This window comes from Rhinopithecus bieti, unplaced genomic scaffold, assembly GCF_001698545.2.
Source record: "Rhinopithecus bieti isolate Rb0 unplaced genomic scaffold, ASM169854v2 scaffold_13577, whole genome shotgun sequence".
NCBI lineage: Eukaryota > Metazoa > Chordata > Mammalia > Primates > Cercopithecidae > Rhinopithecus > Rhinopithecus bieti.
Genome location: NW_016807867.1, coordinates 3173971 through 3182724, shown reverse-complemented (window position 1 = coordinate 3182724; position 8754 = coordinate 3173971). Strand labels below are relative to the sequence as shown.

Sequence of the window (8754 nt, the reverse complement as noted above, 5' to 3'; positions counted from 1 at the left end):
TCTGCAGTGCTGGCAGGCGGGAATGACAGTATTGACCCAAGTCTCTGCTGCTATCAGCCAAGTAGACCACTTATGTCGTAAAGAAAATCAGCATGGCTGGAACCTTAGTTTTAACGGGCTTGAGTTGGTATTTGCCTTTTTGGACTCTTGTTCCTACCCAGTACATTTTATTTTGTTACAGGAAAATAATTTAGGACTTCGGCAAAACAATGAAATAATTCTGAGACCGGTGATTTTTTTTTCATATTTGTAGCTGGATCAAATATTCGTAAGATGTAGATTCGTAGGTACATTTCTTGGATGGGAAGTGTATTGGATCACCAATGCCTCATCACAGTGTATTTGACAGAGCCTAAAGTCAGGCAGCCCTGGGCTTGCTCTGCATGTAAAAGAGCTGTCTGTATCATTGCCTTCAAATCCATTCTCTCCTATCTTGACCCCTGGTGCTTGACACTTGATGTGGCATCCTTGACAATGAATGGAACTTCAAACACACCTTTTGTCCTTTATAGTGTTTCCAGTATCCCCTTCAGTAAATTTTTAATGACCCTTTCAATTAAGGGCCCAACAACATTTGACAGAATGTACCCTTGTCTAATACTAGCACTTAGGCTGGAGTGGTGTTTTTAAACAGCAATTAGTATCCACAATGTTGTCATGATATTTGTGAACATACTTTAGGGTTGATCTTAATGATCCCATTATCATATGCTCTTTTTTTTTTTCACAAATGTGATGGTTTTGCTTTTATGATACTGTGGAGAAGCTCTGGATTTTCGTTTTGATTAGAAAGGAATGAGCTCTTGTGCTTCTCTCTTCTGGGCCTATGACTTGCTGGAGTCAGATCTGTTGAAGGTCTTTCATGGATTCCCCATGCAGCCCCATGGTGCAGTGCAAGAGAGGGCTGCAGCCATTATATGTGAAACCATGAGGAGGTGGAGATGCTACAGTGATGTCCTTTGTGAACCATTAGGTAAGATGAAAGGTCTCGTGGAAATTTCTGAAAACGGTAGGGCATGACACAATGTCTCAGACAATGTTTGCCTCATCCATAAAACAATTTTGAATGCCCTCAACTGTGTGTAAGCTCCTTCTAGATGTGTAACTGCTATCACCTTTGGTTTGAGTGGGTTAAATGTACATAGGCAAGTTGAGATGAGCAATTATTCAGAAAATATAGCCCAAAATACTCTTGGAAGTGAGAGAAATGGAAATGTTTTGTTGCAGTTATTTATCATTATTCTGGTTGGTGTTGCACAATCTTATCTTGGGGCTTGGTTTTTATGGGAGTGAAGTAGCTACAGGTGATAACTCACACATGGCAGAGCCAGGCGCCATTAGAAGTTGGATATTGAGAACAGAGGGGAACCAGGACTCTAAAAGACCCCAGATGAATGTGTGACCTCCTTCTGGATCTGAAGAGAAAAATAACATTGACCTTTTTTATTCCTGAATCTCAAGTGCTTTGAGGGCATTTTATAGTTAAATACTTATGAAAATAATATACTCTTCTGTAGTATGTCTGTATTGCCATCTAGCTATGGGGTTGAAGTCTATCTTAGCGGTTGTTTTCTCACTTTCTCTATGAGGAACATGCCGTTGCACAGCTGCGCGGAGTGCAGTAACATTTAGTGAAGTTTTTCTTATATTAATGTGTTCTGCCTTCAGACTATATTTATGTTTTATCTGTTTGTTTTCCCACCAACTGAGGTTTGAGTTCTAAACAAGAGGCATAAAACCTCGGATGGCATGGATACCATACTTTTATATTATTATCAAATTTACTTAATATTTACCCAAAGAAAGTTCTATTTAAACTTAGTAAGTTGGCATATTTACATACATTTCTGCTTGTTCCAGTAACCTGCTTTCAGAGTCTGGTGTATTCTATCATCCTTTTCTGCCTCAGGTCCTTTGCACATCCAATTCCTTCTACCTGGAATGCTCTTTTTGTTTCTTTGCCTGGTTAATTCACCTTTGAAATTTACCTCAGAGTAGCTTTTCAGAGAATCTTACATGAAACTCTAGTTTGCCACTGAACTCGTTCTGTTCCTCCATTAAAAGCTCTACATCTCTTCTTTGTGGTCCCAAATATAATTAAACAATGTATTGTGTAACCAGTTTAACATCTGAACCCCCTTGTAGAATATACATGTCTTGAGATGAGTGACTTTTGTCTTTTTCATAGCTCTACTTGAAGCTTCTCACTTGGGTTCTTAACTAGAAGGTGCTCAGTTACTATTTATTGAATGAGTGAATAAATATTGTGTGAAGAATTTAATGGCAGGGTGCAGTGGCTCACACCTGTAATCCCAGCACTTTGGGAAGCTAAATGGATTTTGGCTGAGGTGGGTGGATTGCCTGAGGTCAGGAGTTCAAGACCATTCTGGCCAACATGGTGAAACCCCATCTCTACTAAAAATACCAAAAAATTAGCCAGGCGTGGTGGTGTGCTCCTGTAACCCCAGTTACCTGGGAGGCTGAGGCAGAAGAACGGTGTGAACCTAGGAGGTAGAGGTTGCAGTGAGCCGAGATCACGCCATTGTACTCCAGACTGGTGACAGAGCGAGACTTTGTCTCAAAAAAAAAAAAGGGGGGGGGGGATTCAATTTTGATAAAATCTGATATACCACTAAAGCACAGCAATTATGTTTGAACTCTAGTTTGTGGCTTCAACTATTATCAATTCTCTGATGTCTCACAAATTTCTATACCCCAATTGTCCTCTGAACTCTAGATCCATTTAACCAACTCCCTATAGAACATCCTCATCCGAACTTAAAAGACACCTCTCCATCTCAACTTAACCCAAATGGAATTCATGACAGCCGATTGCTCCTTCTCCTGAAAATCTATTTCTTCTCCTAATACGTTGTCTTGATTAATAACACTTCATCCACCCAGTTGACTGTAAAAGTGATGCAACCTCTGACCCCTGTGCTTCCATATTCATGCCGTGTTTTGTTTCCAAAGTTCACTGCTTAACAAGATGAGCTTCTCAGATCAACAGGGATCTTTTCCCACCAAGAATAGTAAGTGACAGAATTTCCCAGACAGATCCTCCAAACAAGAGCTCAAGGTCCATCAAGAGATCTGCCAGTCATTTTAATATGTTTCCTCTCTCCCCACATTCTTACCTCAGTCACTGAGTCTTGTCCATTCTACTTGCAAAATGTCTATCTGGTGCCTTCTTTCCCTTCTGTGTTGGTTCTTACCCTGATGAGCTCAGCCAGCACCACTGCATCAACTCCAAGTTGCACGCCCAGCTGCTAGTCTTGCTTTCCTCCAGTCCAGCTTCCCAATTGTGATGGGAATGCTGTATAAAAGACAACTCTGGTCTGGGCTGTACCCTGCCCTACTTAAAACCTTCAGGGACTCTCCTGAGACAGCCACTCCTCCATGTTCTTCATGATCTTCTCCTCGGCGATATTCGTGACTTCAGATCCCAGCACTTCCTTTCCTATGGAACAACTTGCAGTTTTCCGTGCCTTTTATCTTCTTTCCTGCCTCTTGGCACTTACACATGGAATCCTCTGCTAAAATGCAATTTCTCAATAACCACACACATTGTTTTTGTTTGTTTTTGAAACAGAGTCTTGCTCTGTCACCCAGGCTGGAGTACATTGGCACAATCAGAGTTTACTGCAACTTTGACCTCCCAGGCTCAAGCAATCTGCTCACCTCAGCCCCCCAAGTAGCTGAGACTACAGGAACGCACCACTGTGCCTGGCTATTTTTTTTTTTTTTAATTTTTTAGAGATAAAATCTCACTATGCTGCCTGGGCTGGTCTCAAACTCCTGAACTCAAGCAATCCTCCCACCTCGGCCTCCCAAAGTGCTGGGATTACATGTGTAATCAGGCGCCCGTCAGCCTCTCACATTTTAAATATAGTTTTATGTCATGTTACATTCTCTGTGAAACATTTCATGATTCTCCCCACATTCTTAGGCACCTTCTCTTCTCATCTCCATTAGCTCCTCTACATACTGCAGTCTCACTGTTTTGTAATTGTTTGTTTACACCTCTCTCTTCTACATCAAACAAGAGTCTCTTGAGGTCAATGACTGTGTCTTATTTGTTCCTAAGTGCAAGGCCGGTGCTTGACTCCAGTAGATAGTCTATAAGCATCTGTTGATAGACAGAATGGATGAAAATGTAGCCAATAAAACTTATCAATTGGTTATATCTTTTATATTTGTTAAAATAATTTAATAACATTCTCTGAAGATTTCAGGAGCAGGGGAATCTACAAATTAGGGTTTTACTGTTTTTGTAAGTTATTTTCTTTAAAAAAATTTTTTTAAGAGATGGGGGTCTTACTATGTTGCTAAGGCTGGTCTTGAACTCCTGGGTTCAAGCCATTCTCCTGCCTCAGCCTTCTGAATAGCAGGGACTACAGGCAGGCACCACCATGCCCAATCTAAATTGGAATTGTATAGTCATGGGTCCATTAGAATTTGTGGTATGAAGGGGCTTATATCAAATAAAATTCAAATGCACTTTTGATTATGGATTTCTAATTCATAATAATGAAAGTATAATTCTAATTTGCATTAAAATAGAGCTGAGAATAGCTATTGGGAGAGGAGCCTTTTCTCATACATTTTTGTTCAGAATGGAAAAAACGTGTTTGGATGTTGTATCTGAAGAGAAATTATATGTTAAATAAAATTTAATGTGTGACAAGCAAGCAGTGTCTCAATAGTTCTGAAATAGATTTTGGAATAGACCAAGAAACTAAGGTTGGATAATTTTTCATAGCTACATTTGGAGGACATTGCTCTGATGGACGTTTTAGTCTTAATTATCTTAATGGAAAAACTTGTTGAATAGGATCCCATGTAGTTCTATTTTAATGGGCCAGACTCCAGAAGTGTATCCAGTCTCATGTGACTTAAGTTACATTACAATACTTCGTTCTCTGAGGCCTTTCCATATACCAACCGTGAAATCACTCTCTACAGCTCACATTTTTCTAAACATTTGTACCAAAAGTATTCTCCTGAGAGATGAGAAAAATCATGATATCTTGGGTCTTGGAGGGGATATGCTGAATTTCAGTTTTTGCTAAGAATACATGAAAAATGAAATATGTCTGGAGCAGTTATCATACTCTTAGAACAAGCATTAGATGATGAGATATCCAATTGCGTTACAATTGATGGCACCATCTTGGATTCGTTAGTTACCCCCAAATTTGTCAAGTTGGACTTGAATTTTTGAATGCCAAAGTGCCTTTAATAAAAGAAGCATTTTCTGTTGGAGTTCTATGGCAGAAGTCTCCTCTGGTGAACTGTTTATCCCTCAATGCTAAGTGGACTACTCATCTCTAAATTCTTAGTCCAGGACATGGCAGCATATAAAGCCTTCAGTTAAAAAAAAAAAGAGCCTGTAGAGTCTAGGAAGAAACCACAGCATCTTTAAAGTTCCATGCATTTGTGTGGTTAAGTGATGAGAGGACTTACCAGAAACATATCTTTTAGTAGCCATAATGTAAACCTTCCTTTCCTTTGTGTTCATTTGTTTTTGCTTTGCTTTGAGGGTGAGAAGATGCAAGGACTGGTAACTGCAAACTTTAAAGGGAAGTAGCATTTCTGTCCTACTTCAGAAGTAGCCAGGGATAAATGAGCTCTACCCTCATGGACTACAGATCCAAGTTCCTGGAGTTGCAACCAATTTGTGCTGGCGCAAGAGGTACATGTTTAACTTTGAAGAGCTTTAAAGTAAGAAAAATGTATTTTTTTCTTCTACTATAAAAGCACCATATGGTCATGTAGAAAATGGTAAGACATACTTTTGTGCATTATCCTCTAATAGCATTTAATTATTATATGATGACGTTTTGATTTTGATTTTGTGCTGTCTCCCTTATATGGGTGAGATATTTTCAAGGCAGTCACTTTACTTTGATCATCTCTCTATCTTTTGTGTCTTTATATCACAAATGATTGTGATTTGTGATTATGGACTTAAATTAGCAGCCAAAGAAACTATAAGTATCATATCAGGTTTACAGGTACATAGACAATAACAGCATACACAGGAGGTTTCAGATTATTCTGTAAAAAGCAGCATAGTTCTTTAGAGCAGTGTTAATTGAGAGAAGGCAGGGATTTGTTAATTTTTCTTCTAGATCCAGAGCAAATGAATATGCAGTTACAAGTTTTCCGTCTTGATGTTAGTTTGAATATGCAGCTAAACATCTTCTGCTTTGATTTTTGTTTGATAAGTGATTCATTGACAGAAAAAAATGTAAAATAAAATAGCATTAAGAAACTCAACATTTTTCTGGAATGGCTAAGAGGATGTGGCCCTTATATGATCTCAATTTCAGAGCAAGCTGTTAAAAAATTGGAGAATGGTAGTTCATCCATAGATGTCACATCAATCTTCTTCATCATTTTTACCAGCGTTATCTAAATGCTGTAATTGATATCAAATTGCAAGACAGGAGGCCTGGCAATAGAACCTTACAACTCATCTCTCTTTAGATGGCATATGGGGAAGACTGATGACAGCTGGATGCTGGAAAACCATTGCACAGTGATATAAACAACTGAAAGGCTGAGTAAGGTACTTTCTATTAATATATAGTAAAGAATTTTGGACTATACACTCCAGGCTAAGGCTTCTGGGAAGTGATGAATAACCAATTGCGTGCCTAGATAATCAGATTAAGGATCAACTCATTCGGAGCAAAGCCTCAAGGCAGAGATAGAGCCTCAGAATGAGACCCACGGAGAATGGCCAGGAGGTGGGCCAACTGCCTGCAGATGCAGCAAGGGGGGGACGATGGATTTGGCCGTGGTGGTGACAGTTTCACTGAGGAATAGGAAGGTCATTCTATGTATAGCAACTCTAAGTTCCCAAATGAATTCTTCTGCAGGTCTCAGTTTACAAGTGAATTCAAGAGTGTTAATTCTACCTCCTGACTCTCAGAACTCTTAAGAGCTGAACTGTAGATAAGTTACTTAACCTTTCTGTGTCTCACTTGCTCCATCCGTAAAATGGGGTAATAATTGCATCAAAGCACGCAAAGCAGGGTTGTTTAGAACACTGAATAAGGTAACAAAGTAAGGGACTTAGAAGTGTGCCCGGCACAAATGAACCACTCAACAAAGGTCAGTTATTATTATTTTCAGAATTTGATGAATGGGAAGAAATCTTTCCAAACTGGAAGGTTAAAATCAGCAAAGTTCTTTATGCAATAGAACTTAGAGAAAGAAGGTTTAGATATTTCTCTCCTCTAGTATACAGATATTTTAAAATTATGATCCCTACATCCCGTAAACATTTACTGATAAATGTCAATGTGCAAGTTGTTACTGGGTGTTAATGGTAGTAGAGTTGAATCAGCCTTCTACCCAGTAGAAAGAAAAGTCTCGTGTTTATTTGTCCAGCTTTTGTTCTGTCTTTTTCTTTCACCTACTTCTCAAATATAAAATTTCTTCATTTTCCTTTTTGATGGGGCAGCAGAAAATACCAGAGTTGGGCAAATAGCATCATGTTGCTATTCACAGCTGGTTAGTCGAGGACTGAATATCACACTTGCCTGTGGTTATTTGGAACCTATTATGGAATAGTTTATCTTGCCATAGTAGACACTTTTTCTAGACCTTTACCACTCTTCAGCCCCATACCTTAGTCCAAAATCACTTTAGTAGCACATAGTAGGTTCATGGGAGACACTCAGTAAATCTTTGTTGAATGAATAGGAGGCCTTGCTAATGGCTCCTGTGTGACCACATGGTATTTTTTTGTCATCTAAATCATAGGAAGGGCTTTTATTTCCATTCATTCCTAGAGAAAAGGCACTCTTTTGATGAAAGGGAGTCAAAGTTGGTAATAGTAACATCACCAAGTGGCTTTCTGAGATGAGCACTTAGAAAAAAAAAATTATTTTCCTACATGAAATATGGAGCTGGTTCTGAAGACCAGAACCTTGGAGACTGACATCACATTGTCAAAAATCCAAAATGTTGAAAGTATTCTCTCTTGGTTAACCTGAGAGGAAATAGGCACTCTCATACATTGCTTGTAGGAAGGAAAAATGTATAAACATGATGGAAGGAACTAGGCAATAGCCAGGTGAATTACATACACGCTTATCCATTGACTAGCAAGTCTAGAAAGGGGTTGCTAAGTGTGTATATAATTATCCATTGACTAGCAATCCCCTTTCTAGGAACCCATGTCAAAGATAAACTGGCAAAAATACGAAAGCATATATATGCCTGCCTGTTTATAGCGGCACTATTTGTAATTTCAAAAGACAAAAAAAACAAAACAACAACAACAAAAAAACCCTACTGTCTATCAACATGGATTTAAATGAATAAACTATGGCACAATGACACAATGACACATAGCACTCCAGGAGTACTATGCAGCTGTAAAACGAAATGTGGAATAACTATACAGACTGGTCGGGAGTGGTCTCCTGGGTAAATGGAAATAGCAAAGTGCAGAACACTATGCGATAAGCTATCTCACATCTAAGAAAGATGTGGGGTAGGAACCTATAAATATATTTGCTTATACTTAAGTCATGGAAGGAGAAACTAAAAATTATTAAAAATGGTTACTCCTAGAAGAAGAAAAGGACAGAGAATACAGGACCAGTGCTTGGTAGGATTGACTTTTGAACTAGTATGTGCTTTGCATAATTATTAAATAAGATCAAACCGAAATGAGCAAGCCCTGCAAATCAAAAGCAAAATGAAACAAATTAATTTTTTTTTTTTTTTTTTTTT

At 38.7% G+C, this 8754-nt stretch overlaps 1 long non-coding RNA gene across 2 annotated transcripts in view; it reads left to right on the top strand.

The window, feature by feature from the left end:
* Window positions 1-839: 839 nt before the first annotated feature.
* The window catches only part of LOC108536903 (uncharacterized), a 40234-nt gene continuing 32319 nt past the window's right edge, over window positions 840-8754 (top strand). For both annotated transcript variants that reach the window (XR_001887654.1, XR_001887653.1), the window contains exons 1-3: window positions 840-973; window positions 5543-5695; window positions 6493-6574. This is a non-coding gene — a long non-coding RNA (uncharacterized LOC108536903). The remainder of the gene's footprint in view (window positions 974-5542; window positions 5696-6492; window positions 6575-8754) is intronic.